This window comes from Megascapheus bottae, chromosome 8 (assembly GCF_031878675.1).
Source record: "Megascapheus bottae isolate mThoBot1 chromosome 8, mThoBot2.hap1, whole genome shotgun sequence".
In the NCBI taxonomy this organism is placed as follows: domain Eukaryota; kingdom Metazoa; phylum Chordata; class Mammalia; order Rodentia; family Geomyidae; genus Megascapheus; species Megascapheus bottae.
The window spans coordinates 22592712-22599363 of NC_143516.1; the positions used below are offsets into that span (position 1 = coordinate 22592712).

The window sequence follows — 6652 nt, forward strand, 5'->3', positions numbered from 1 at the left end:
ATTAATAAAAGGGTTACATGATATTTGCCAGATAGAAGGTGCATTAATTCACATACATTGATACCCTTTCACATGTCTTGGTCCCCATTAGAAAATTGGATTTTTTTTTTAGTAGAGTTCATAACATTTGTTTTAGGACTTTTGTTTTCAAGAAACTTTTGCTTATAGTTGACTCACTCAGTTTTATGTTTTCAATGTCAAATACAGTGCCTACTTCAAAGGAATACAAATCAAAACAACAAAAACACCCTCAAAAGATGAAAATCAATTCATTTGAATTGACTTCTGAAAATTCTCTATTTCATGTTATAAAGAACTATAGAGACCATCTTGTTATTATATGCAGATCCCATGATCATAAATTATGTTCTCCAAAGGAAATATGTATAACAATATCGTCCCTAAATATGTTTTGTGTGTGTGTGTGACTACCGACTCTGTACAATTCAGGAAATGCAAGAGTTCAAATGTCTGTCAAATGATGTTTAACGACTAGAAACTTCCACATTCTAGCTCTTTGTAAAGTCCTTTAGATTAAAATTTTATTTCAAGAAATTACAGTTTATATTTGTACTACTCAAGCAGATACTTTAGATTGTTTTGTCACTGCAGAATCAAGCCTCCAAGTCAGATAGAAATATTTCTTCTGCTACATGTATTTGAGACAGCTAAGCAAACTCATAAATGAGAAATAAATGGCAGAATACCCAAATTATTTGAAGATACAAGTAGTAATTTCAGAATAAATATAGGACAGCAGAAGGCCATTAAATACGACTGACTGGGAAGGAATCAACAAATCATATTCATTTAAATTCTGAAAAGTCCTAAGACACATGAAGACGACAGGTGCTGTGAACCAACTACCGAGTGTTCTCTTGCTACAAACATGCACTTGCTTCTCTGCTGTCCTACTTCATTTAATGCCATGCTACAATGGAAACCCCTGCAGAAATCCTTTTAATCTCCATCTGTTTCATCAGAAAATAAATTAGTGTTTGATGAATCACTCCTTAAGACTTTACCACTTAAACAATAAGTTTGATTGCCTCCCGAAACCAGGGGTTAAAAAGAAGCATATATCAAAGGATTCATAGCTGAATTATAATAAACACACCACACCAGTATCTCATACACATATGGAGGGGTGATGAAATTCATGTAAGCATCAATTACTGCATCAATAATATATGGTAGCCAAGAGACAAGAAATGCTGCCACAGTGATGCCAAGAGTCTTGGCACCCTTTCTCTCTCTCTTGGTTACTCTTTCTTCGTAGCTCTCTGAGGCAGATGCAGCTTGGCTGGCTGTACTTTCTCTCTTCCTTGCCTGATGCTTAGCCACCAAAAATACCTTACTGTATGTAAACACCATGGCGATAGTGGGTAGAAAGAATAAAAGAAAACACAGTAGAACCCAGTTTTGATTCAGTGGAGCCTGACAGCCTCCCACACAGGTCAGAGCAACAACTAAATCCTCAATTCCTGTGTAAAAATGGCCCCTGTGTAAAAAATGGAAAAACTATAGGTGATAGAAAAGAACCAAGAGAGAACAATGCATATTCCTGAAACTGAAATCATAAACTTGGTTGGATAGATCAAGGGATCAGTCACAGCGATATACCTGTCGATAGAAATACAACATATATGAAATAAGGAAGTGAAACAGAAGGAAGTATCGAAACACGTATGAAATTTACAGTAACTCTCCCCAAAGTACCAGCAGCTCTCCACAGACCTCACTGTGCTGAACGGCATCACAGTCACGCCCACCAAGAAGTCAGGCCAGGCCTGGGATGCCATGAGAAAGTTTGTAGGGGTGTGCAGCTGTTTGAAGTGAAGGATAGCAATAATGACCAGTAAGTTCCCAAACACAGCCAACACGGCCCCCAACCCCAGGACTGTGTACAGGATTGCTCGAGGACCTTGAGAATAAGGGGTTTTAATACAGGATCCCTTCACATGCTCATAGCAGAGCTGCACAGTTTCAGCTTGGGCCAAATTGTTTACCATGGCCTGCTTGTTTAAATTATTCCAAATTCCTGATGTAGTTATTCCAAAAGCTTCTGCGTGGGGAGGGAGGAAGCCCCTCGATAGTTACCTAAAAGAAACGTTTATCATAATTTTTGCATGCTATCTGTAAACCTTGGTCTTCATGGAAAGTTCTCTGAAGTTTCAATTATACTTAAACTGGAAACTTCCTTGGAGAAAGCCATTCAAATAATTCAAATATAATGCTAAGTAAATGAAGGTGAGCTTTATTTTCTAGGTGATTCCCCTGAGTAGCTGCTTCAGTTTTGCAAGAAGGAAGAAATAAATTGAATCTCCTCCAAAATATAATTTCAAAATCCCCACAGTATAGAGTGTGAAGACTGATGAAGTTTACTTCTAATAGCTTAAACATATTTAGGGAGTGCATTTTTAAATTGTTTATAACGTCAGAGTTTACAAGTGTCTCCTTTTAAGAGTTATCTGTGGTCTTCAGAGCTTGAACCAATTTGGAGAAGCATCCTTGTCAAACTGCTATTAATATAATCAATTAGGATAATCAGTGTACCCACTTTTGATTGGACAGTTTTCAGTTTGCTAACTCAAAGACATCTTAATTTCAACCTGGCCAGGCTGAAATCTTTCCCCTCTCTCATTATCTACTCAAACTTTCTTGTCTACCAGGCTACTTAGGAAAGAATGGAAAAAAAGTAGGAAAGACTGAAAATTAATAGGAAGACAGGAGAACCAGACTCATGGAGGAACTGAATTAAGATAGCACTACTGAGTGACCTTAGAAATCACACACAGATTTACCATCCTAGCCCTATTCTATTATAGAGTACACAGGACAGTTTCACTGTAGCTGCTGTGTGCGGCGCCCGGCACCCCTGACCAGCAGGGAAGAACGGACACCACCCGAGGATCCTTCTCGTATCACGCTTTTAATGAAGAGCCACTTGGTTAAAGGGAGAGCTGAAGCAGAGGGGCCCTGGGCAGGGAAATGCAACTGCTTATATAGGCCCAAGGAACAAGGGGCTCTCTACCATTGGCTGCTCTGTTGCTAAGGCCGTTTTGAGACTCGGGATTGGTCACGCCCTTTTTCGTCATGCGCAGACTGAAGAGCAACTTGATACTTAGTAACCAGTAAAGGCCTCGCACTCACATACCAAATAAGTTACAAGGAGCGAGGCAGGAAACAGGTGCCATCCGGCTCCCCACAGCTGTGAAAGATATATTTCAAGATTATTACCTTATATATCATGATAACTCAGGGAACTAGTAAGAGAAGAATCTGTATGCATAGAATGTTTTTGAAGCATCTACTAAAGGTCACTACAAAATAATGTAATTGTTGTTATCAGGTTATAGATGTGTCAGTTAATAACACTGCAGTACTGTGGCCTGGAAAATATTACCCAAGGTTCTGGTTTTCTTTTATGAGATATGGAACAACTTAAATGTAATAATTCTTCTGAAATTCACATTATTCTTGATCAAAATCTTACAAATACAATATATTCCATACATTACACAGATCAATTCACATGATAATTCTTCAATAATTCTTCAATTATAAAAGTTCCCATGTTTAACTCACTGTATAACTTAGGAGAGTTATCAAATGTCAGAAGATAACTTCAGTTAAGGTCAATTTCCTTAATTTAAAAAAGTGGGGAATGGGGAATAAAACAATCATGTTTCTAGACATTGTTTTCTTGGTTTTGAGAAAAGGTCACTCATGACTTTGAAATGATTCACTTAATCATGGATTAATGATGGATTGAAGACAAGTCCCTAAAACAGTAACTAGTCATACTCCTTATGACTTCTTGGCTTTCTTTATTACCAGACAATTTCAAGGGCAATATTTCCATTCATTCCCATATGCTGCTGCCCCTTAGTGGTCAATCTAAAAAACTCTGGCCTTGTGGAAGGACTAAACAAGGAAGCATCCCTAAAAGCGAGCCTGCATACCAAACATCTTGAAGGCACTGGGGTTTATTTTTTTCTCTTCCAAGTGACCTGTCATGTAAATCACATGAAGGAAGATCTGTTCAGCTATTTATTATTTTTTCTTGTTATTAAATGAGGTGCTCATTTATGTTTTGCAGGTCTTCTGCCCAGAAACTGGCTTCCTTATGTCTGAAGTCAATCTAAATGTGTTTTGCAAATCAAGTTCCTCACAAAATTCTATAATCACACAGACCACGTTTGGAGAAACACAGTCCATGAGAACTACCACTGTATATAGAAAAGAACTTAAAACTTGGCGTTAGAACAGTCAGGAAGTACCTTCTAGTCCAAACATTTCCAGGTGCTAAGAATGCTGATGCCAGGAATAGGTTCAAAGTCTAGTTTGGGAGAGGCCAAGTAAACAATCACAATACCTTGAGATATGTGTTACAGAATAAGAGAGGCAGAGCACTTCTGGGAGGGAGGAAGCATGGGCTTTGTACACAGGTTAAAGATACTCATTTCAAATGTAAATTAGGGCAAGGTGCATTCAGGATATTCGTGTATTTTTCAGAGAGTCTGAGCAGCATGTTGTCATTTTGTTTTTGTGGGTCATGGGGCTTGAAGTAGTGCCTGTCTGCTGTTCCTAAGCTCTTCAGTTCAAGGCTACCACTGTACTCTTGAGCCAAGCCCCACTTCCCATTTTCTAGGTATTAATTGGAGATAAGAGTCTCAGGTCCTTTGGCTTTGACCCTTGATCCTCCTCAGCTCTCAGCCTCCTGAGTAGCTAGGATTACAGGTGTGAGCCACGGAGCCCGGCTTGCCATTTTTATAGAGCTATGTGCATATGGATTTATCATTGTGAGGCTGATTCTGGTGCTTTTTACTTTTATCTGATAGCCTGTTCATAGTTTATAAATATTTCAGCATCTGAAGTGGGTAAAAAGACAGACCATAAAATGTCATTCACCAGCTCCAAAGAATGACAATAATGTTTTATTATCTATTGCCCTGAGTCCCGGTATTCATAATACCCGTCTTCCCTCATATTCAACATGGTTTTTTTATTAATCTTAATGTATGAAATTACCTTATTTATTTATCCCCTGTATTTTGTTAAAAGAAAAATGGAAAATTCAGCAGTATATAAAGTAAAAATTAACAAATTAAATCCATCTTCTCCCAGAGGTTTTTGCTGTTGCACTATCTCTTCCTTTGGCTGTCTTTGCCTCTATCTGTGTCACATCAATCTGTCTCCCTTTTGATCTCTTTCCTCTATGTAGTTCAAAAGTGGAATCATAACACATATTTAATTTTCTAACTGGATTTGTCTATTTAGTATATGGCGATATGTTTGGATGTCAATGATACAAACTTAGTAATACTAGCACTTCTACCACATTTGAAGTCCAGTGTGATAGGTACTACAGAGTTGCACATAGCCCCTTAATTTTCCACTGAGCCTGTGAGGGTACATACATCCCTACTTCTTGATGAAGAAAAACAGGCACAGGTTGCTTAGGTGAATTAATCAAGAATGTAGCTGTTAGAGTTTGAACCCAGACAATCTGACTCAGAGAATATCACCATTCTGTATAGTCTGTTATATCTGTTAATTCTCACATTACATTCCCCTCTTATATGTGTGTAAATGCCCTTATTAAATTTTACTTATTAATTTTTTTTTGCCAGTCCTGGGCTTGGGCTCAGGGCCTGAGCACTGTCCTTGGACTTTCTCAAGGCTTAGCACTCTACCACTTGAGCCTCAGCACCACTTCCAGCTTTTTTCTATGTATGTGGTACTGAGGAATCGAACCCGGGTCTTTGTGCATGCGAGGCAAGAAGTCTACCACTAGGCCAAACTCCCGGCCCCAAATTTTTAAGAACATTTATGTTGCTCCAAATGTTGGACCTTTAAAACAAAACGGTAATATATCATTTCAGCATACTTGGCCCCACATTTCTTTAGAATAAATTTGTAAAGGTGGCATGGTTACGCTGCAAAGTCCACTGTGTTTACCACTTTACAGGAAGGCTACGCAATCTTACAGAGCTTCACATGTGAGATTGTCCGCTTTCACCTATCTGACTATCTTCTAGACTGGACAGTTCAGAATTCTAGTTTAGTGATCTTGGAAAACAGTGGACAAGGAAACCCCTGATGGAGAATTACCCTTACTTATGTGACTCAAGCTAAGATTCAGTATTTTTCCTATGACAAGGACAGCCCCCACAATTAGCTAAACTTCTTTTTTTCCCATTGATCCATACAAGCAAAACACTTATTAACAAAACCTCAGTTAAGACTTGCTCCATCTCCTAAGGCCCTTGGACTTCGTCGCCTCAGCTTGAGCCAGCTCATAGCCCCAGCTTTGCCCTTTTTTGAGAATGGGCTGGCCTAGGGTAATGCATTCTTAGATCGAGTGTCTTGTCTTGTTTATATCATTCATCATAATCACTTGCACCCAGTCTTGCACCCTGTTTTGTTTATCTTGCTCTATACAAAGGAGAAATCAATTTGCCTAACTTACAGGATACTTATAAATCTCATGGTCAAATGATTCTCTTCATTTCAGCTGTCTTTTCCTGCATTGCAATAACTTTTCAATTTCTTGTCCCTTTACTAAATCTCAATTGAAATTAAAAAAGAAACTGACACGTCAAAACAAAAACAACTAAACCTGGTCTTTTATTTTTATTTTACCTTT

At 38.3% G+C, this 6652-nt stretch overlaps 1 pseudogene; it reads right to left on the reverse strand.

Moving 5' to 3' along the window:
* Nucleotides 1-960: 960 nt before the first annotated feature.
* Nucleotides 961-2012, reverse strand: LOC150059659 (trace amine-associated receptor 9-like; annotated as a pseudogene).
* Nucleotides 2013-6652: the final 4640 nt, after the last annotated feature.